Here is a 22,716-nt window from a genome sequence, read left to right on the forward strand (position 1 = left end):
ACCCTGGGATCACTGGCTCAGGTCCTATAAGGTCCTATGTAATTCAGAATATTGGACCTGATGGAGCAATTTCAGGTTATCGTGGCTAAGTTTTAAAGGAGTCTGAAAGATGGAAAAGGCTGAAGACCTTCACACAGGCTTTTACCAATGGAACATTTCAGTGATCTTGCTGAACTGGTAAGTATTAACACATTTCCTATGCATCCTACCCTTTTTATTATCAAAAAGGGATGGTTTTAGATTACAGAAAACAATGATAGGCTCAAGCACCCCTCTGTCTGGCTTCCTAAGAGGAGTGTGGCTTTAAGGACACAAAGTACTTAAAGCAAGTAATTCCCTGGGGTTTGGTGGTTTTAATAACTAGGAAGAAGAGTGCCTGCCCCACCAGGAAGAGGTGGACGTCCTCATGACCCAGGGCTGCTCTCCACAACTCCGGTCAGAAGCTGGGTTAGCCCACCTTGACTTAAAGAAACTCAGCCAGTTCTTAAAGATAATAACGTTCTTTCCTAAGGGCTCACACTCCATCTGTTTAGTATTAGGAACCATGCCATAAACCAAGATTTTTAATCAGTAGTTTCTTAAAGGACAACGTACTGTAGAAACTTCTTTTTAGTAGTACTTTTGTTCTCTGGTTGCTTACACCACCAAGAGTGGCTCTGAGGAAATGTTCAACCCAACAAATGTTTATGAACCTTCTACAGCATACCAAGTACTGAGCCTGCCTAAATGAACATGAAAAAGACCCAGCCTATTTTCTCAGGGAGCTAACACTCCACTAGAGAAATATAAAATTAAATGGAATGAGACAACAAATAAGCACTCAAATAAGCATATAAATAAAGCTTCACAGGAGCAACAAAAAGAGAATACAAATTCCAGCTGGGATTCCAAGACTACTGTAAATGCTATTAATTAGTGATTTCAGTACTGTGTCTATGGCTAATGACTAATTCAGTTAAAGTAACCAGGTGCTCTCCATCTATTATCTGTCTAACCTTTCAATTTTGCAAAGCATTCCTTTTCCCTAAGAGGCCATTCACTAGGTGGCAATGAAGAGCAGAACTATAAATTAACATAACATGATGCAGTACTTTTTGAATACAGAAAAATATATTTAGAATCTCAAAATTTCTGCCCATAAAATATAACAAAAGTTGCTACTTCCATTGTAATTTCTTTAAAGACAATCCACCTAGCTTGGCCACTTAATATTAATTTACAAATGAAATGTATTAAATGGGTGCCTCAACTATCTTTTTATTAGCTTGCCTTTTCCCTTTCATTGGAAGCTAAAATAAAGGTACAGAGTGTCTGTGTAAAATAGGGAAGACTCTGAGTGGAAATCATACTTAAAATGACTTTAGTAAAATTTATCATTTCATCAGATTCTTGAATAGGTCAGAAGAGACCAACTATTAACTGACAGAATTGTTTATGCACAATTACTACAAAAAAGAAAAAGTATCAAGCAAATAAAAAAGAAAATTAAGCTACAACAAAAGGAGATAAATAATCCTGGATGGTAATCAAAGAAATATAAATCAAAGGAAGCTCAAGGCATCATTTCACAAATAAATTATCAGGTCTCTTCTTGCTATGATAACACCAAAAGCTCGTGTGGGTGCAGTGTAAATAGAATAATGCTGGTAAATTGTTTGACCACTTCTGGAAAATAACATAGCAACAGAGAGCAAAAGCAATGTGAAATTTAAACCTGTAGTTGAAGAATACCACTCTTGAGAATTTATCCTAAAGAAACAATTCAACGAAAGAATAAAAGCCACAAATATTAACATGGTATGAATAGTAATGTCTATAATAGGGAGGAAAAAACTGGAAACAATGCATCTGCTATGGAGTAATTAATATTACAATGAGAAAGAAAGCTGTTTCCGATCTCTCTGCGAGTAAGCAGACACCCAGAAACAGCCTGGCAAAGGACTGTCCTGCAGACGGCTGTGGCTTTAAACCTCTAGAGAAGGGGAGCAGCACTGATGACAGTAAGGGTGGGCAGGAGAGGGAACAGGGACAGGGCTAAAGCAGAAGGAACAAGAAAACATAGAAGGACATGAAAAACGAGGGCAAGCTGCTCATGTTTGAGGCAGGTAATGACAATACGGGTCAGTTGGAAGAGAGCTGGCATCTAATTTAAAGAAATCACATTAGTATTATGTACCAAAAGTCTTAGAAAAATATATCCCCTAAAGCCATATCTAAGAAAAATATGGAAATATTAAGAGACTTGTGGCAAATTACAGGGTGTTTTCATTGCCTTCTTGGTGCTTTTGTGCTTATTTGTACCTTCCAAATTCTCTATAATGCACATGTATTACTTTATAATCAGAGAACCCATGCTCTTTGGAAAAATAAAGACCAAAAAACACAATAATCACTGTTACTCTTCAGTGTGATGGCTTGTTAGAAACACCTAACTTGGGGACCCAGGGACCCCAAACCATCCTGTTAACAAGATGGCACATCTCAGTCTGAAAAGCTCCGCTCTCCTCCCCTCTCCCCACTCCCCACGCCCTCCCCAAGTGAACAGTGCGTGGGAACCTACCAGACTCTGCTGGGACCCTGGATGAAGACATGTCCCCATAGCCCGCATGAGGTGGGGCAAAGCCTTCTGCAGATATGGAGCTTGGTGTCCTGAGGCAGGCAGGCCCAGTGAGCACCCTGGGGGCCAGAACACAACAGTCCTTCACTTGGGCAAACACAAAGCCAAGGATTCTATAAGACAACTGGTGTTTTCACAGCTCTGACACATTACTCATTTATTCAGTCAGTGTCATTCAGTGGATACTTAATTCCTTAAATGGCACATCTACACTGAATTAGATGCTGGGGATTCAATATGGAAATAATAAATAAGAATTAACTATAGAGCCTGTCCTCAAGAAATGTGTTCACCTTGATTCAATCAATAAATATTATCATGTAAAATAGCATTTTTTCCTCTAATATTTGCCATAATTGGACCGCAAGCTCATGTTACATTGCTGCCATTTGTTAAAACTTGGAGTATTTTTTGTCTGGCTACCTACAAATGAAATGGGATTACTGTAACCTGAAACCAAAAATTACTGTTTTAAACAGATTCATTTTAAAAAACTCTGAGATTTACAATGTTAAGAAAAATATTTAAAATTTGTCATTAAGGCAAAAAGGTAGGTGGCACCTCCTTTTAATGCCACATAAGGATAATGTTTAACTGGCCCTCCAAAGATTTATTTAATAACGTAGGGAAATTGTACTTTGGTCAACTCATTGCTTACTGTTGACTAAGAGTCTTACACTTAGTGGAATGACATATTATTTGTAAACTTTTTTTTTTTTAAATTCTACTATGACAAGGAGAAAAGGCATCTCTTTTTCAAAAAGAAGAACTACAGTGACTGGTAATGAAGAGCTTTCCCTGTACACATATCTGAGAATTTAAGTACCTCCTTGTAAATGAAGAACCACTAAGGACCAGAGGATCTGCCATCCAACTACTTGGTATATTTTTAACTAAAGGCAACTGAAGTCAATTCTCTCTAAAAATTTTGTCTGAAAATTAATTTTAAGACAGTCCTTGATAATTAGTGAAACTCTTAACACAAATACCAGGTTTAAATAAATGGCCCACATGAAATAAACATGTGAATGGCCCTGCACCCCAACAACTTATCTTCTTTGTACACACACACACACACACATAGCTAAGGTCTCTCTAGCAAACAAATGAATAGACTGAAACTCATATTAATCCATACCAAGAGTCATCAATTTCAAATCTTCCACCACAGTCAGCAGTGCTTCCAGGACAAACAGTTTTGATTAGAAACGCATGCCCATTTCTGGGACTTGTTAGGTAATGAATCAGAGACAATCCTATAGAAAAACAAAAGTCCATCAACTGGATGAATTTCTCTTCTCTTACATGTTATCTAGTATATCATAGTACAACTAGATAAAAGAATACCAACATTAAGATGATTAATATTTAATTCAATTTTAAGTTGCAACTACTGCAGTAAATTAGACATAGCATAATGCCTAAGTAACAGTATATACAAGTCACCATCAACAAATGTACACTGAGTGCCGAGGCAGTCCATAAAGTTTAAAAAATAAATTATACAAATCTCTGTTCCCTCTCCTGCCCACCCTTACTGTCATTATTTCATTTATTATAAAGCAAAAGAAAACTTTTCAGGAAATACAGTGCCTGCCTCCTCCCAAATTTGGCTAGGTAAGCAGCCATTAGTGTTTCCCCTCTAATCTCTGTGGGGATTTTTGGTTATTTTTTTTAATTAGAGAAGTTGGGGGTTTTAGAACAATTGTGCATAAAATACAGGATTCCCATATACCAGCCTATTATTAACAACTTGCACTGGTGTGGTACCTTTGTTACAAATGATGAACACACATGTTTATAATTATACTATTAACTATAGTCCATGGTTTAACTTAGGGTTAAACACTGTTCTGTGGGTTTTTTTCCTTTTCATAATTGAGGTTTACTGGTCATTTTGAAGTTCAGTACACAGACATTATGAACAATCTGAACACAATTCTAAATATACATACCAAAAACCTAAAAAGCCATGTAGTTGTTTTTCTAAAGTTATTTCAGTTACTTTCCAGCTTAAAATTTGAATGTAAGTTTTCCTTAAGAGGCTATCTAGTACCTACATCTTCAAGTGCTGATCAGCTGTTCCATCTTTATATCCCACTAACTCACAATTCAATATCATAAACACAACACACATTTCCAATCTTTCACAGCACATAACAGAGTTATTAGAAAAACTGGATGGCCATGACCAAGGATGTTATAGAGTACACACAGTTCAGACAAGGGATGGTTTCAAGAAAGAATTCTACTAAAAAACAGGGGAATAGAAGTAATTTAAAATGTTTGTGATGGTTAGGCTAATGTGTCAACTCAGCCAGGTAATCGTGCCCAGTTGTCTGGTCAAGCAAGCACTGGGCTAACTGTAATACAAGGGCATTTATGGACTTTAGTCACCATTGACTTTACTGCAGTGGTAAATCATAGATAGCTCATTATAGTTACATCAGTCAGGGAGATTACCAGCAGCAGTGAGTGACACTTAACCCAATCAGTTGAATGCCTTAAAAGGGGAAGTGATTTCAGCATTGAGTGAGAATTTCCCAGCTCGTCTTTGGACAGCCAACATCTCCCAGAACTTATCAAGAAACTTCGTTGGACTTTCATCGGAGCCCCTGGTTGCAGCCTGCCTGCAAAACCTGGATTTGTGCATGCCCACAGCTGCATAATAGAGACTCATAAAATCACATACAATTGACAGATATCTCTTGTTGATTCTGCTTCCCTAGAGAACCCTGACTAATAACAATGTTCAACCATATTCAATGCATGACTGTGATTTCAAATCACCAGTTAATATGCATTACAGGGTACAAAAACTGCCACCCCTGCCCCATGGAGTGTTTTTTTTGTTTTTGTCTTTTTAAGGATTTATTTTTTATTTATTTCTCTCCCCTTTCCCCCACCCCACCCTAGTTGTCTGTTCTCTGTGTCTATTTGCTGCGTGTTCTTTGTCCGCTTCTGTTGTTGTCAGAGGTACGGGAATCTGTGTTTCTTTTTGTTGCGTCATCTTGTGTGTCAGCTTTCTGTGTGTGTGCAGCACCATTCCTGGGCAGGCTGAACTTTCTTTCGCGCTGGGTGGCTCTCCTTATGGGGCACACTTCTTGTGCATGGGGCTCCTCTATGCAAGGATGTGGCAGAGCACTCCTTGCGTACATCAGCACTGCATGTGGGCCAGCTCCACATGGGTCAAGGAGGCCCAGGATTTGAACCACGGACCTCCCATGTGGTAGACAGATGCCCTAACCACTGGGCCAAGTCCGCTTACCCCTCCATGGAGTGTTGACATCCAATACACCAGAAATGTGTTGGTTTTTACAATGAAAAAAAAAAAAGTTGTAATCCAAGATAGTCAAAGACTTCCATAAATCAATAGCCACTATTTTCTGGTTGTACCAAAAAATAAACCACGAGCAAATGACTTCCCCCTTAAAAAAAAAAAAAAAAAAAAAAGCATTTACACTTAAAAAATGGGATGAGGTGGGATCCCAATCTTCTTAACACTGTTTCTTCTAGAGCTACTAAAAACATTGCATTTACAAAATAGCTTTTTTGTGTGTATATATTTTCAAAAAAATACAACTTACAAAAATGATAGGGGTGGGGGTGGAGAGTGGATTATATGGGAACCGCTTATATTTTTTAATGTAACATTCTTTGCAATCTATTAGCTTTAATTTAAAAAATGTAAAAAAAAGAAATAGCTGATAAGAATATTCCTCTGGATTATACAAGAAAGGAGAAATGGACCACTGAGATGACATGGTATACAATATTTAACGAGACGTGGCTTCTTTCTCTCCTGCTTCATCAGAGGCTGGACTCTCCTCATTTTTAGTTTCTCCATTTTCTGCAAGTAAATCTTATTGAGTTTCTTGGTTACCACTTCAGCTTGTTTTCTCTTTGCTTCCATTTTCCCTTTGAGGGTTACACTTTTCTGTCTGAAGGTTTATCCTTTCCCATTGTCATTTTTGGCTTCGCGTCGCTTTCACAGGAACAGGTTTAGCAGACAGGCTTGCCGACCTCCTCCTGGGCTCCTCCTTCCCTACCACTTCAGCGGAGCTGAGCTTCCTCTCAGACAAATCGGAATCTAAGCATTTAAGGGTAGAATTGTTGCTGTTTCTTCAGTGACTAGCACATTGGAAATACTCAAGAAATGTTGGATTAATTAACTAGTTAATTTCATGAAAATGTGTATCATCCCTGATCAGTCCACACAGCCACATCAATAACTCTGGGAAGTCACAGAAGTCTTACATGGTCCCTGAAAGAAGGGCTGTAAAAGATAAAGTTCAAGGTTTCCTTCCAACTCCTGGGGAAGGTGCCAGAGTGTTGAAAATCAGGGCATTAACCCTGAGAAGGGGGAAAACTAAAAGCAGAGCTAGTTTCTGGTTACAGAACTGAGGAGAGAGAAAAAGTGGTCTAACCTGATGCAAAGTGATCCCATTTGATCATAAGAGGAAGAAAACACAAGTGTTTGTGTTGCTCAGGCAAAAGAAGCATAACATTTTTCTTCAGAAGTTAGGGTGACATAATAGAAGAACCAATGAATTCTTATTTTCAAACAACAACTATTGTAAATTCAGTTGGGGTACTATTTATAGCCCATCTCAAAACTTTAGCAGATACTGGCAAAGACCACTTCTTTAAAGTCCATTAGGACTTTACAGTGGGTACAAGATGCCAAGATAAATAAGTTGAAATGACCTGCTGAGCACCTTGTCTAGGCCAATTCTTAACTCCAGGCTGAGGCTCTTCAAACTCTCCTGAAGGTTCTGTCGTACCCCATTCACTGAGTCGTGTATTAGCCTAGAAGGAAGGGCAGGAAAGAAGACAAGTGCCCAATACTGAATGGCTCTTGCTGTCTTTCCTGTAGTCCTATGGAGAAAGGAGTTCCCTCCTCTGAAATCTATTTTCCCGTGGCCAAGTGCCAGTATGTTGGACTATTACAAATTATACAGCACTGTTTATACCTTTTAAGAATTGTTTTTCAGACTATGGTTTTTCTTTCTAAGCATTAGTATTGTTGATTTTTCTGACTATAAAGATAACCAATAGTAAAGTTACAAATAGGAAATTTCATTCTGTAGTCTATTAGCCATTCTCAGTATGTGTGTCTGGGGAGAGGGTTGCAGGGAAGCAGGGAGAAGAGAGGTGCTGAACTGCTACCTCAAGAGCTGCTGTGGTGGTGGAGACGAGTGTGGTGGACTGAAGGAGAGAAAAGCAAAGGACACAGAAGGCAGGGCTCCAGGATCCCTTCAGGCTCCCATAATTTTTCAACAAAGTTCTTCCACTAAAAGAAGTTCAGAAACAACTGTTCCAAATAATATTTTAAGTAATCATCTATGAGTAATTTTATATATATCTTTATCATTTAAAAGATGTAAAAATCACTATTCTAGACTTACTCTAAATAAATCAACAACTTTCCCCCTTACAGATATGCATAATTCAGGTGCAGTTATCTTATAGGAAGAGTTTACTGCTACTTAAAGACAGTGGCTCAGGGGAGCACTGGTGACTCTGGGACAAGTCGGGCAACATCCACATTTCCGTGTTCCACCAAAGAAATATTAGATTCACTAAAAAGGAAAGAAAGAGGAAGAGAAAAAAGGAGAATAAAGAAAGGATGGAAGAAGAATAAAAGAGCCAGACTAACTAATAACAGTGAAAAATCACACTCAAAAAAAAAAGGAATTAAAAACTTAAAAGCTGGAAATAGAAGAAACAGGAAAAATATAAAAGATTGGAAAGATGAGAAGAGAGGAATGAAATAAAGACCAAACAAGAGAAGGTAGAAAGAAAGAAAAATAAAGAAAGAGGAGAAAATGAAAGAAAGAGAAGTAAACAAAATAAGGGGGAAAAAAGCAAAAACAACCACCACTACCACCACCACTACAACAGAAAACCAGATCTCCCTCTCAGGCCACCAGCAAGTGTCTCAAGCTGCCTGTGCTCACCAATCACCCCCGTGGCCTGCCTTCCACAGTTTGGCTGACTGCTGGTTTTCTGGTTGTAAAGGAAATGCAGAAGAATATAGCCCTCAGCTGACAACTGCCAATGCAACCTATGGAGTCTGTGGCCTTTAAAGATGTAGCTATAGACTTCCCCCAAGAAGAATGAGCTCTCCCGGACCAGTCCCAGGGAAAGGTGTTCAGAGATGTCACAGCGGAGATCACCAATCATCTGGTTTCAGTGAGTATTCAGGTCTGCAAATCAGATGTGTTTTCCCAAACGGAGCAAGTAGAGGAACTGTGGAGTGAAGGAATAGGATTTCCCCATCTGCATCTATCTGCAGGAAAGATGTATCTTCTGTCATATCATTGAGATTTCACATTTGAAAGAATCCCTCTAAATGTAATGTAATTGCAAAAAGAATTCACACAAAGATCAACATATTTTCAACATGTCAACTCACAAAGGAAAGAAACCCTGTTTCAGCAATTTGGAAAGGCCTTCAGTGACCAGTCATCTTTTACTCAACATGAACCAGTTCACAGTAGAAGTAAATCATATGAATATCACATAAATGGTAAAACCTTTATTCAATCTTATGCCCTTAGATGATTCATGGGATCCAACATTGTAGAGAAACCCTCTGGATGTCATCTATGTGGGAAAGGCTTCAGTCAATCTTTAACCCTTAGGCAACATGAGAGAATTCACACCAGAGAGAAACCCTATGAGTGTCATATATGTGGGAAAGCCTTTCAATCTATCCTTAGACAGCACAAGAGGACTCACATGGAAAGAAACCCTAAAAATAGCATCTATGTGGGAAATTCTTCAACACTTCTAGTATAAGGCCACATGAGAGGCTTCACACTAGAGAGAAGCCCTTCAAATGTGCTGTATGTGGGAAAACCACATACAGAACCACTGTTCTGACCTTAGAAAACAGGAGACTATTACTCAAGAGAAATCCTATGAATGCCATCTATGTGAAAAAGCCTTCAGAACAAGTTCCCAACTTAGAGGCCATGAGAGAACTCACACTGGAGAGAAACCATATGAGTGTCTTTTATGTGGCAAAGCTTTCACCTACTGGTCCCACCATCGACAACATTAGAGTACTCACACTGCAGAAAAAGTCTATGGATGTCATCTATGTGGGAAAGTCTTCAATCACTTTTCAAGCCTTTGTCAACAGGAGAGAACTCACTCTGGAGAGAAACGCTATGAATGTCATTTATATGGGAAAGCCTTTGCCTTTTTTTTTTTTTTGTCCTTAGACAATATGAGAGAACTCACACTGGTTAAAAAAAAAAAAAACCCTAGTAATGCCATCTATGTGGCAAAGCCTTCACCCATTGTTCTGACCTTAGAAAACATGAGAACACTCACAGTAAAGTGAAATCTTGTGAATGTCATCTATTTGGAAAAACCTTCACTCACTGTTCAGCCCTTAGCAATATGAGAGAATTCACAATGAGGAAAAAACACATGAATGTTCCCTATGTGGTAAAACTTTCATTCATTCTGGCCTTAGATGACATGAGAGAACCCACACTGGAGAGAATCCTATGAATGCCATCTATGTTGGAAAACCTTCCATCATTATTCTTACCTTAGAGAACATGAGGGAATTCACTGAACAGAAACCATGTGAATATCATCTATGTCATAAAGTCCTAACTCATTGTTCTCTCCTTTGAAAACATGAGAGAATTCCCAATGAGGAGAAACCACATAAATGTTGTCTATGTGGGAAAGTTTTCACTCATTCTGAACTTAGATGACATGAGTGTACTCACAAAGAAACTGCTGAATGTCTTAACATGAATGGGAAGACCTTAAGTTTCTTTTTTTAATTTACACAATATAAAATAACTTAAATTGGAATAAAATACAAGTATATGGGAAAGCTCTCAAGCAATGTTCTTACCTGAGGATATGACAGCAGTCACTAACATTCAGTATACAGAGGAGATTGCAAACATAAAATTAACCTTTAACACACCACAGAGCTCACACACTGAAGCAACACTCTGTAATCAACAGGGAATAGCTTTTTGTCTTATAACTACTTCATCTTATCTAAGCAAATCTGTACTGTAAAGAATCCATACAATGTCATAGTTGTTACAAAACCTGTTGATGGTTTGATATAAAATGAGTGAACTAATTATATAAATACAATAAAAATAGAAGAGTCTTCACCTGCTTTTCAAAATTATAAAGAAACCAGGAAAATGATATGTGAGAGAAATTCTACATTGTTAATTAATGGAGGAATACCTGAGTTTATATTATCCTTTAAATGAAATGAAGGAACACAACAGGAGAAACACTAAGTTTGTAATGGATGTGTACAACTATTTACTCAAGGACCAACCTTGGTCTGCAAAAGAAAATTCAGTGTAGGAATAATCACTAAAAACAAAAAATAATCATGAAAAGTCTTTACAAGAAAGACAAAACACCTAGGAGGAATACCAGATATTTCATGCTGAAAATCTGTTCGATGAAAACCACATGAAATCCTTTATTCATACAGCAACATTTACAGGGCATGTAGGAATTCACATTGTTTAAAACACTCTTCAGGTCATACATGAAAGAGTGTGTTCAGTGAGCATTCATTTCCTAGTAGCTTTAATATTCTTTCAATGAAGACATAACCATCCTGAAGATCAGATGGATAAACCTTCAGCTGGATTTCACATCAGCTAACTCATACTGGAAAATAATACAATTTATATGCAGAAATTTGAAAAAAAAAAAGCCTTATGATTGAAAATATGTAATAAGGCAATGTAAAACTGTGAGGTGACATGGGAATATTGGGTGACGAATTTTTAAGAATATAAAATGAGATTCAACTCAATAGATTAGTATTTCCATATATGGAAGCAACAAAAGTTATTGCTGAAAAATCTAATTTGGCCAAATTCTAGTTTTCTATGTAGCCCTAAACAGAAATATTTGGATATGTTGGAAAATAATCTTTAATGTAAACTGAAACATAGAACATAAAATGAAATGTCTTAGTCTTATGTTAATATTATAACATGTATGTGATATCAGGGATTTAGAAAAATATGAATAAACATACTTTAGGAAAAAAAGACAGTGACTCAAATATTAGATCTTATAGGCAGGTGGCCACTTCCTCCTTAGTCATATCAAGGCATTGTAGATAGCTAAGAATTATGGCATATTTTGAGTGTCCACAACACCCCAGAACACCTGAAAACAAGAGGGCAATAAATGTGCAGAAGGCATTCCTGGTTATAAGGCCAACCAATATGCTAAATCATCTTTTATCCTACCAGTCTTACATTATGGAATTGTTACTACTCAAAAACTTATTTAAATTCACATAATTTCAACAATTTACTCTGCTAAAATCTACCCATAAAAATAGAGCAAACTGGATAGCCATCAAAAAAATAGATATTATATACAACAAAACAAGGTTTCAGCATAACTCCACAAACACTTCCTGCATAGTATCAGCAACTGTACAGAAGAAAAGGGGAAGAAAGAAAAAGGGACTTCTGATGGTCTTGAAAGCTACAGAACACCCAAATCTCCAATAGGTACTCAGAAAACCTGTCAAAGAACATCTGAAACTGGAAGTGGCTTTACAGGCTCCAATTCTTGGATGAGTGCAATGGAAACATAGTAAGGCTGGGGGTTACTAGAGTGATGGGAATCCTATAAAGTCCTGAAACTAACCAGCTGAAAGTTTTCTTATAGGACAAGGCTTCACAGTGAAGAGAAACCGCCGGGAGTATAAATCAAATTGAGCAGCGGGGGAAAATAGGATCAAAGGAAACAGAAGGGCCAAATAAACTTGGGAATGCGGATAAGAAGAGACCAGCACATGTAAAAAGACACATTTTGAACACCTGGTGGAAACAACAGAGGACACCTAGAACTACAAAGGTAGCAAAGCACTCCTCACCCATTCTCCCTTTCTTAGCCATAGGAAAATTCTTCACATCTACACATGAGCAACAGTAAAACACTGAGATCAGTGCTCATAAAAGGTTATAATAAAAAAGGAAATTAGGAGAAAAATAATATCCTTTCAAGTAACAAAGGCACATTAGAAAAGCACGCCCACAAATGCGTTAAAAACCATAACCTAAAATTTGTAAACTAGCTTACAATAAAGTTATTAGTAAAACAGTAACTTAAAACAAAATCAAAAAATAAAAATTTGCCCAAATGTCCAAAACATTATCAAAAGATAGAGCAAGCAATTAAATAAACTACATAGTAAAAGAAAGGACAGAGAATACCAATACACACACACACAAACACACATTACAAAACATTTTTAAAAAAATGGAAGCTAGTACCTTTAAACTTAAAACACAGCAGTAGACTTGGCCCAGTGGTTAGAGCATCTGTCTACCACATGTGAGGTCCATGGTTCAAACCCCGGGCCTCCTTGCCCTGTGTGCAGCTGGCCCATATGCAGGGCTGATGCACGCAAGGAGTGCCATGCCACGCGGGGGTGTCCCCCATGTAGGGGAGCCCCATGAGCAAGGAGTGCACCCCGTAAGGAGAGCCGCCCAGCACGAAAGAAAGTGCAGCCTGCCCAAGAATGGTGCCACACACACAGAGAGCTGACACAACAAGATGACGCAACAAAAAGAAACACAGATTTCTGTGCCGCTGATGACAACAGAAGCGGACAAAGAACACGCAGCAAAATAGAGAACAGACAATCAGGGTGGGGGGAGGGGAGAGAAATAAATAAATAAATCTTTAAATAAAACTTAAAACAACAGTTAAATATAAGGGAAGGAAGGGTAAAGGGTGGAGGGACAGGATTGGACAAGAGACTTCTTTGGACTAAACCTTGCTTTGTGTAAATTTAACTTTGAAACCATGCAAATAACTTTAAAACAATTAAATTTTGAAAATGAGATCCACTAAAAAATTGAAAGCAAAATTAAAGAAAAAAACCTCTATATAAATTTGGTGGCATAACCACACAGAGAGGAAATATAATAGTAATCCAACTGACTTTCACTGCTCCCAGAATAAAGATCAAGAAGACTTCTAGGAAAACAAAAATATCCAGTACGTACAAAGTAAAATTCACAGTCTAACTTTTAATAAATGATTACCTAGCATGCAAAGATAAGAAGGAAAATACTTAACCAAAACTGAGCCTTAACAGATGAATTAGCAGGTAAAAATATTAAAAGTTGTTATAAAAGAGAAAATTTGTGAACTAGAAGGCAAAGAAATAAAATATCCAAACTGAAACACAAAGACAAAAAATCTTTGAATAAAATGAAAAGAGCATCAGTGAGCTCTAGGACAACTTCAAACAGTCTAATATGCATGTAGTTTGATTCCATCAAAGAAAGAAGGGAGGCCAGAAAAAAATATTTGAAGAAATAATGGTCATTTTTTCCAAATCTGATGAGAAACCACAGACCGAGAAACCACAGACCAAGAAGCTCAATGAAATCAAGGCAAAAGAATGAGTAAGGAAACTACACTCAGGTACATCTGGTCAAATTGCTCAAAACCAATGATAAAGGGAAATTTTTTTAAAGCAACCAAAGGAAAAAATACATGCTATTGATAAAAGAACAAAGATAAGGCTACTAGTGGAAAGGTAGTGGAAGAACATAAAAAAAAAAAAATTATTTTAAAGAATAGAAAGAAATGGACAATACAGCAATATACAAACACAGTGAAAATCTCTTCAAAAACAAAGGCAAAATAAAGATTTTTCAGACATACAAGAGCTGAAAGAATTCCTTAATCAGCAAACCTGTAAAACAATATATGTTACATGAATTCCTTTAGGCAAAAGTAAAATGATACCACATTGAAATCTATATGTACATGAAGGAATGAAGAGCACTGGAAATGGTAACAATAAGGATAAATAAAATATATCACAAATTTTCTTATCACTTAAAAAGAAAATTGACTATTTAATAAAAAATAATAATGTATTGTGCAGTTTACAACTGTAAAAGTAAGTTGCATGACAAAAACACTACAAAGGGGAGCGAACATGGCTTAAGCAGTTGAGTGCATGCCTCCCACATGAGAGGTTCAGAGTTCAGTTCCCAGGGCCTCCAAAAGAAAAAAAACAAACAGACAACAAGCAGACAATGAGCAAAAACAATGAGTAAAAACAGATAAGGGAGTAAGGGAGTCATATTAGGAGACATACACATACACACTCAAAAATATGACAAAGGCCAAGGAGAAAAGGAAGTATATTATCAGTAAAGATTCTAACACCATATGTGCAGTGGCATAATATCACTTTGGTAGGGTGAATTATGTACTCCAGAAAAAAAAATGTTCTAAATCTTAATCTATTCCTGTGGTGTGAACCCATGGGAAATAGGACACTTTGAAGATGTTATTTTTAGCTCAGGTGTGGCCCACCTGAATGAGGCTGGGCTTTAATCCTATTACTGGAAATTTTTTGGAGAAAGCCACTGGACAAGTAGAAGCAGGGAGCCAGTGGAGCCTGGAAGATAAAGAAAGGACACACCATGTGACAGGAAAGTCAAGGAACCCAGCCAGGGATTGCAGCCAACCAGAACACTGCCTACCCCAAGAGGAAGCAAGTCTTCTAGCCTCTGAAACCATGAGCCAATAAATTCCTGTTTTTAAGCCAACCCATTGTGTGGTATTTCTTGTCCATACAGCTAAGAAACTAAGGCAATCACTTAAAAGGCAAACTGTAATAGTTTAAAGATGTATACTATAAATTCTGAAGCAACAACAAAATTACTTTATCCAAAAGAAGTAATAAAAATGGAAAAGGGAACACAAAACAGACAGGATGAATTGGAAACAAAAGATGACAGATTCAAATGTAACTATAACAATATCATATTAAATCTATATGGATTAAATACCCCAATTAAAAGACAGATATAACTTCCGGCAAGATGGTGGCTGAGTGAGTTTGCCTTGCCATCTCTCCTGGGAAGAGGCAGCTGGGCACCGCTGGAGGTTCTCCAGGACCAGGCTTTTTCAGGATTTTTTCAGGGCAGGAAGTGTCTGGACATCGATTTGGTGGGAAGGTAACGGAAAGGACTGGTCTATAAGATATAAATTGGGACTTTTCAGGAGGGGGAGGCAAGATGGCGGCTGAGTGAACTTCCCAGTTACTAGCTCCTGGGGGGAATTGGCTGGGAGGCGTCGGAGACTCTTTGGGACCAGCTGTTTCGGGATTTTTCCTGCTCCGGAGGTGTCTGGACATCGATTTGGAGGGAAGGTAACAGACAGGATCCATCTGTGAAATATACACGGAGATCCCAGCTACGTGTGGAGGATTCCCTCCTTGGGTAGGTGGAGCCGAGGCAGCTAGCACCGCGCGGAGCCCCAGCGAGTGACGGCCAGGGTAGCCGAGTCCGGCCGAGGCCGGCTGAGCCGCGGCGGGCGGAGGGGCAGAGCCCAGCTGAGCTCGGCCGAGCCCAGCCGCGCCGCGACGGGCGGCGAGCGGGAGAGCTGAGCCGCGCTGCGCCGCGCCGGGCGGCGGGCGGGAAAGCCGAGCCCAGCCGAGCCCAGCCGAGCCGCGGCGGGCGGCGGGCGGGGGACCGGAGCCCAGCTGAGCCCAGCCGAGCCTGGCGGCGGGGTTTCTGTTCTTTGGGTTTTTTTTTTTTTATTTTTTTTTTATTTTTTATTTTTTGTTGTTGTTGTTGTTCTTGTTGTTCTTTTTTTTTTTCAATCCTCTCTTTCTTGTCCCCAATATTCTTCTTATAGTATTTTACCTTAACAATACAATAGGTCCTACAGGAAATACCTCAAATTTGCTGGGTTTCCTCACCATCCACTGCCTCATTTCTCTGTGAATAGATTTAGCCTATCTACACTATCCCCTTTCCCCTACAACTTGATATCCTCGACCATCTGCTATCTCTCCTATATTCCATCTCCCTTTCTTTGATCCACAAAATGTCTAACTCTTAATTTCTAATACCTTTGTTTAGTTTTCCATCTGGTATTCGTCCCTGAAACTATTACCTTTCTTTTCTCTTTCCCTCTCTCACGAAAACAATAGCCTCTTAGTACGTACCACATTCCTCCCATATTCAGTCTTCTACCTCATTATAGGTACTTTCCTACTACTATAACTCTACACAATTTACATGATCTAACCTCCATCCTCCCAGAACTCATATTGTTGCTTTGTAAACATATATCACCAATACTACTTCACACTTTTTCCTTCCTTACACAATTGACTTTCCCCAGCACTAATACTTTCCTTTAAAGTGAGCTTAACTAGCAATAAGAAATTGGAATAAGAAGAACAAAGTGACAAAGAGAAGATATAACACTTACGCAAAAACAACAGCTAATTAATCTCCAAGACTAGACAAAGAAGCTAAGGAACTGATTAAACCCGTCAAGAAAAAATGTTGACAAGACAGCAACAAAAATCTACAAACCAAACCAGTAATCAGGAAAACATGGCTGAATCCAATCAACAAACTGAAAATCAGGAAGGGAGGCAGGACTTCGCACAAGCAATGAAAGATCTCAGAACATTTATCACTGACAAATTTGATGAAGTAATGAAAGAGGTTAACAGTGTGAAGACAACACTTGGAGGGGAAATTGCAGACATGCACAAAAAAATAACAGATATGATGGAAATGAACACCACATTTCAAGAAATCAAAAATACACTTGCAGCAAATATCAGCAGACTAGAAGAGGCAGAGCAGAGAATTAGTGATGTGGAAGACAGTGCATTGGAAATCAAACAGATAGTAGAAGTGGTCAATAAAAAGGTAGAAAAAATCCAGATAGGACTTAGGGACCTGAATGATAACACAAAACGCTCAAACATACGTATTATAGGCATTCCAGAAGGAGAAGAGAAGGGAAAGGGGTCAGAAGGAGTGTTGCAGGAAATAATGAATGAAAACTTCCCAAATCTACTGAAAGAGACAGATGTACATATCCAAGAAGCACAGCGCACTCCACTGGTCATAAACCCCAAAAGGCCCACCCCAAGACATATACTTGTCAAATTATCCAATGCTCAAGACAAAGAAAAAATTCTAAAAGCAGCAAGAGAAAAGAAAACCATCACATACAAGGGAAACTCCATAAGATTAAGTGCTGATTTCTCATCTGAAACGATGGAGGCAAGAAGGCAGTGGTATGATATAGTCAAGGTACTAAAGGAAAAAAATTTCCAACCAAGAATACTCTATCCAGCTAAACTAGCATTCAAAAATGATGGAGAGTTCAAAATATTCACAGATAAACAGAAACTGAAAGAGTATATCAACAAGAAACCTCCCCTTCAAGAAATTCTTAAGGGAATTCTGCAGGAAGAAAGGAAAAAACAGGACAGTCAGAGATGGAGGAGAGTGTAAAAGCAACAAGAAAGACAAAAATAGAAGGGGAAAATAAAATAATACAAACAAAATATAACAAACACAAATCCAACCAAAATATGGCTACCATAAATAACTCTCTAAACGTAATAACACTGAATGTCAATGGATTAAACTCACCTATCAAAAGATTCAGACTGGGACACTGGATAAGGAAATACGACCCATCTATATGCTGCCTACAAGAGACACATCTTAGACCCAGAGACTCATGGAGGTTGAAAGTGAATGGCTGGAAAACAATCATACAAGCAAACAACAACCAAAAAAAGGCAGGAGTAGCTATATTAATATCAGACAAAATAGACTTTAAATGCGAAACAATTGTGAGAGACAAAGAAGGATACTATATTTTAGTGAAAGGGACAATTTGTCAAGAAGATCGAACAATCATAAATATTTATGCTCCTAACAAGGGCGCCTCTAAATATGTGAGGCAAACGCTGGAAAAACTAAGTGAAAGAACAGATGCATCTACAATTATAGTGGGGGATTTTAATACACCACTATCAACTCTGGACAGAACATCTCAAAAGAGAATCACTAAAGAAACAAAACATTTGAACAGTATATTAGAAGAGCTGGATCTAATAGACATATATAGATCATTACACCCAAACACAGCAGGATATACATTTTTCTCAAACGCACATGGAACATTCTCCAAGATTGACCATATGCTATACCACAAAGAAAGGCTTAATGAATTCAGAAAGATCGAAATCATACAAAACAATATCTCTGACCACAGTGGAGTCAAGCTGGAAATTTGCAAGGGACAGAGACCCAGACTTCACACGACAATTTGGAAATTAAACAGCACACTCTTAGAAAAACAGTGGGTCAAAGAGGAAATCTCAAAAGAAATCAATGACTACCTTGAAACAAATGATAATGATAACACAACATATCAAAATTTATGGGATGCAGCAAAAGCGGTACTGAGAGGGAAATTTATAGCCATAAATTCATATATCAAAAAAGAAGAAAGAGCAGAAATTGAAGAATTAACTGCACATTTGAAGGAATTAGAAAAACAACAACAAAGTAACCCAACAGGAAGAAGAAGGAAGGAAATAACAAAGATAAGAGCAGAACTAAATGAAATAGAAAATAAGAAAGCACTTGAAAAAATAAACAAGACCAAGAGCTGGTTTTTTGAGAAGATCAACAAAATTGACAAACCTTTGGCGAGACTAACAAAGAAAAAAAGAGAAAAGATGCAAATACACAAAATAAGAAATGAGAAAGGTGATATCACCACTGACCCCACAGAAATAAAGACTATCATAAGAGGATACTTTGAAAAACTATATTCCAACAAAAATGACAATTTAGAGGAAATAGACAAATTCCTAGAAATACATAAGCAGCCCATACTGACGAAAGAAGAAATTGATGATCTTAACAAACCAATCACAAGCAAAGAGATAGAATCAGTCATTAAAAATCTCCCAACTAAGAAGAGCCCAGGGCCAGACGGCTTCACAGGTGAATTCTACAAAACATTCCGGAAAGAACTAACACCAATCCTGTTGAAACTATTCCAAAAAATCGAAACAGAAGGAACACTGCCTAATTCCTTCTATGATGCCAACATTACCCTAGTACCAAAGCCAAACAAAGACACCACAAGAAAGGAAAATTACAGACCAATTTCTCTAATGAACCTAGACGCAAAAATACTTAACAAAATACTTGCTAATCGTATTCAACAACACATTAAACGAATTATACACCATGACCAAGTGAGATTTATTCCAGGTATGCAAGGATGGTTCAACATAAGAAAATCAATCAATGTAATACACCATATAAACAGATTGAGAGAAAAAAACCACATGATTATATCTATAGATGCAGAAAAGGCATTTGACAAAATACAGCACCCCTTCCTGATAAAAACACTCCAAAAGATCGGAATACAAGGAAACTTTTTGAACATGATAAAGAGTATATATGAAAAACCTAAAGCCAACATTGTTTACAATGGCGAAATCCTGAAATCCTTCCCTCTAAAATCAGGAACAAGACAAGGATGCCCATTGTCTCCGCTCCTATTTAACATTGTCTTGGAAGTACTTGCTCGAGCACTGAGACAAGAACCAGATATAAAAGGCATTCAAATTGGAAGGGAAGAAGTCAAAATTTCATTATTTGCAGATGACATGATCCTATATATAGAAAACCCTGAGAGATCTACAACAAAGCTCCTAGAAATCATAAATGAGTTTAGCAAAGTCACAGGTTATAAGATCAATGCGCAAAAATCAGTAGCATTTCTATACACCAATAATGAGCAAGATCAGGAGGAAATCAAGAAACAAATACCATTCACAATAGTAAATAAAAAAATCAAATACTTAGGAATAAATTTAACTAAAGAGGTAAAAAACTTATACATCGAGAACTATACAAGATTTTTCAAGGAAATCAAAGAAGACCTAAATAAATGGAAGAATATTCCCTGTTCATGGATAGGAAGACTGAATATTATTAAGATGTCTATCCTACCAAAACTGATCTACACATTCAATGCAATCCCAATAAAAATCAACACAGCCTTCTTTAAGGAACTAGAAAAACTAACTATGAAATTTATTTGGAATAAAAAGAGGCCCTGAATAGCCAAAGACATATTGAAAAAGAAAAACGAAATAGGAGGAATCACACTTCCTGACTTCAAAACATACTACAAAGCTACAGTAGTGAAAACAGCATGGTACTGGCATAAGGAGAGACACACAGACCAATGGAATCGAATTGAAAGTTCAGATATAGAACCTCATGTATACAGCCATATAATATTCGATAAAGCCACCAAACCCTCACAACTGGGAGAGAATGGCCTATTCAACAAATGGTGCCTGGAGAACTGGATAGCTATATGTAGAAGAATGAAAGAGGATTACCATCTCACACCTTATACAAAGATCAACTCAAGATGGATCAAAGACCTAAATATAAGAGCCAAGACCATAAAGACCTTAGAAAGCAGTGTAGGGAAACATCTACAGGACCTTGTAATAGGAAATGGCTTCATGAATATCACACCAAAAGCACGAGCAGCAAAAGAACAAATAGATAAATGGGACTACCTCAAAATTAAAGCCTTCTGCACCTCAAAGGAGTTTGTCAAGAAAGTAAAAAGGGAACCCACACAATGGAAGAAAATATTTGGCAACCATATATCTGATAAGAGACTTATAACTTGCATATATAAAGAACTCATAGATCTCGAAAACAAAAAGATAAACAACCCATTTAAAAAATGGGAAAAAGATTTAAACAGACACTTCTCCAAAGAAGAAATACAAATGGCTAAAAAGCACATGAAAAAATGCTCCAAATCCCTAGCTATCAGGGAAATGCAAATCAAAACTACAATGAGATACCATCTTACTCCCATAAGATTGGCAGCCATGAAAAAAACAGTAGAATACAAATGCTGGAGAGGATGTGAAGAAAGGGGAACACTCATCCATTGCTGGTGGGAATGCAGAAGGATCCAACCATTCTGGAGGACAGTTTGGCGGTTTCTCAAAAAATTATCCATAGATTTGCCATATGACCCAGCAATACCACTGCTGGGTATATACCCATCAGATCTGAAAACAAGGACACAAACCGATATATGTACACCAATGTTCATAGCAGCATTGTTCACCATCGCCAAAAGTTGGAATCAATCCAAAAGTCCATCAACAGATGAGTGGATCAATAAAATGTGGTATATACACACAATGGAATACTACTCAGCTGTAAGAACCAATACACTACAATCGCACGTGATAACATGGATGAACCTTGAGAATCTTATGTTGAGTGAAGCAACCCAGGCATTGAAGGACAAATACTATATGACCTCAATGATATGAAATAAGTTAACTGCCTCAGAGAGCTAGAGTCTGGAAAAGTGGCTTACTGGAAATCGGGGGGTGGAGGAAGGCTGTGAGTTAATGTCTGTAGGGGTGGAATCTGTGATGAGCTGGGGGTAAGTATGAGCACAAAGAAGGGACAAAATGGGGGCAAGGGGTTACCTTCGGGTGGGGTTTTCTGGGTTTGAGGGGGCCTGGGGATGGGAAGAGGGGTAATATGGTCCAAGAAATAGGTGGGAGGGAGGGGCAACATACAAACACGGGAGAGTGCCAGAAGTTCATTGAGAACTAAATGTTGAGTAAAACATATCAAAGTATAAGTAGGAGGGTTACCTGGTTAGGACGCTCAGGGGGTATGGTCTGATGCGGGACGGACTCCGGAGGGAATAGCTGAAGGCTCATTTTGCCAAGGTGGGTTCTACCATTGGGTGGGGTGGACCCATATCCTGGGGAAGACTAATGCCGTCGAATAGAGAGAACTGTATCTCTCGTGAGAAAGGACGGCTCCCAGGGCATTAGATTGGCAGGCGTTGTGGGCCCTAAGGGGAGGGGAAAATGGACGTGCAATGGATGGAACAAAGGTAAATAAGGGGGCAAAAGAGGAGTTATGTGAGAGTACACGAGGATGAATATAAAACAGCTAATATTACACCAAAAACATATAGAGGACGACAGACTAATAATGAAAACCATAAGACAAAACATAGGATAACTAAAAAATTTAGAAAACTGTACAACCTAAAGTATGGACCACATAGTAAGCACAAATGTTACCTTGTTTGAAAACTATAGTTTCGGAATCTGTACATCAGTTTCAGGAAATATGATATGAATAAGTTAAAAGATTATTGCTGTGGAAGGGAAA

At 38.0% G+C, this 22,716-nt stretch overlaps 1 protein-coding gene across 2 annotated transcripts in view; it reads right to left on the reverse strand.

Moving 5' to 3' along the window:
• Nucleotides 1–22,716, reverse strand: part of LOC101424574 (tyrosine-protein phosphatase non-receptor type 20-like) — a 164,606-nt gene that overhangs the window by 124,139 nt on the left and 17,751 nt on the right. Inside the window, exon 2 of one of the 2 annotated variants that reach the window (XM_071215882.1) lies at nucleotides 2,561–2,676. The exons of the other annotated variant lie outside the window; for it this stretch is intronic. The gene's annotated coding sequence lies outside the window, so the exon portion shown is untranslated. The remainder of the gene's footprint in view (nucleotides 1–2,560; nucleotides 2,677–22,716) is intronic. 2 annotated transcript variants of the gene reach the window in all.

The sequence above is a fragment of the Dasypus novemcinctus genome, chromosome 6 (assembly GCF_030445035.2).
Source record: "Dasypus novemcinctus isolate mDasNov1 chromosome 6, mDasNov1.1.hap2, whole genome shotgun sequence".
Lineage (NCBI taxonomy): Eukaryota > Metazoa > Chordata > Mammalia > Cingulata > Dasypodidae > Dasypus > Dasypus novemcinctus.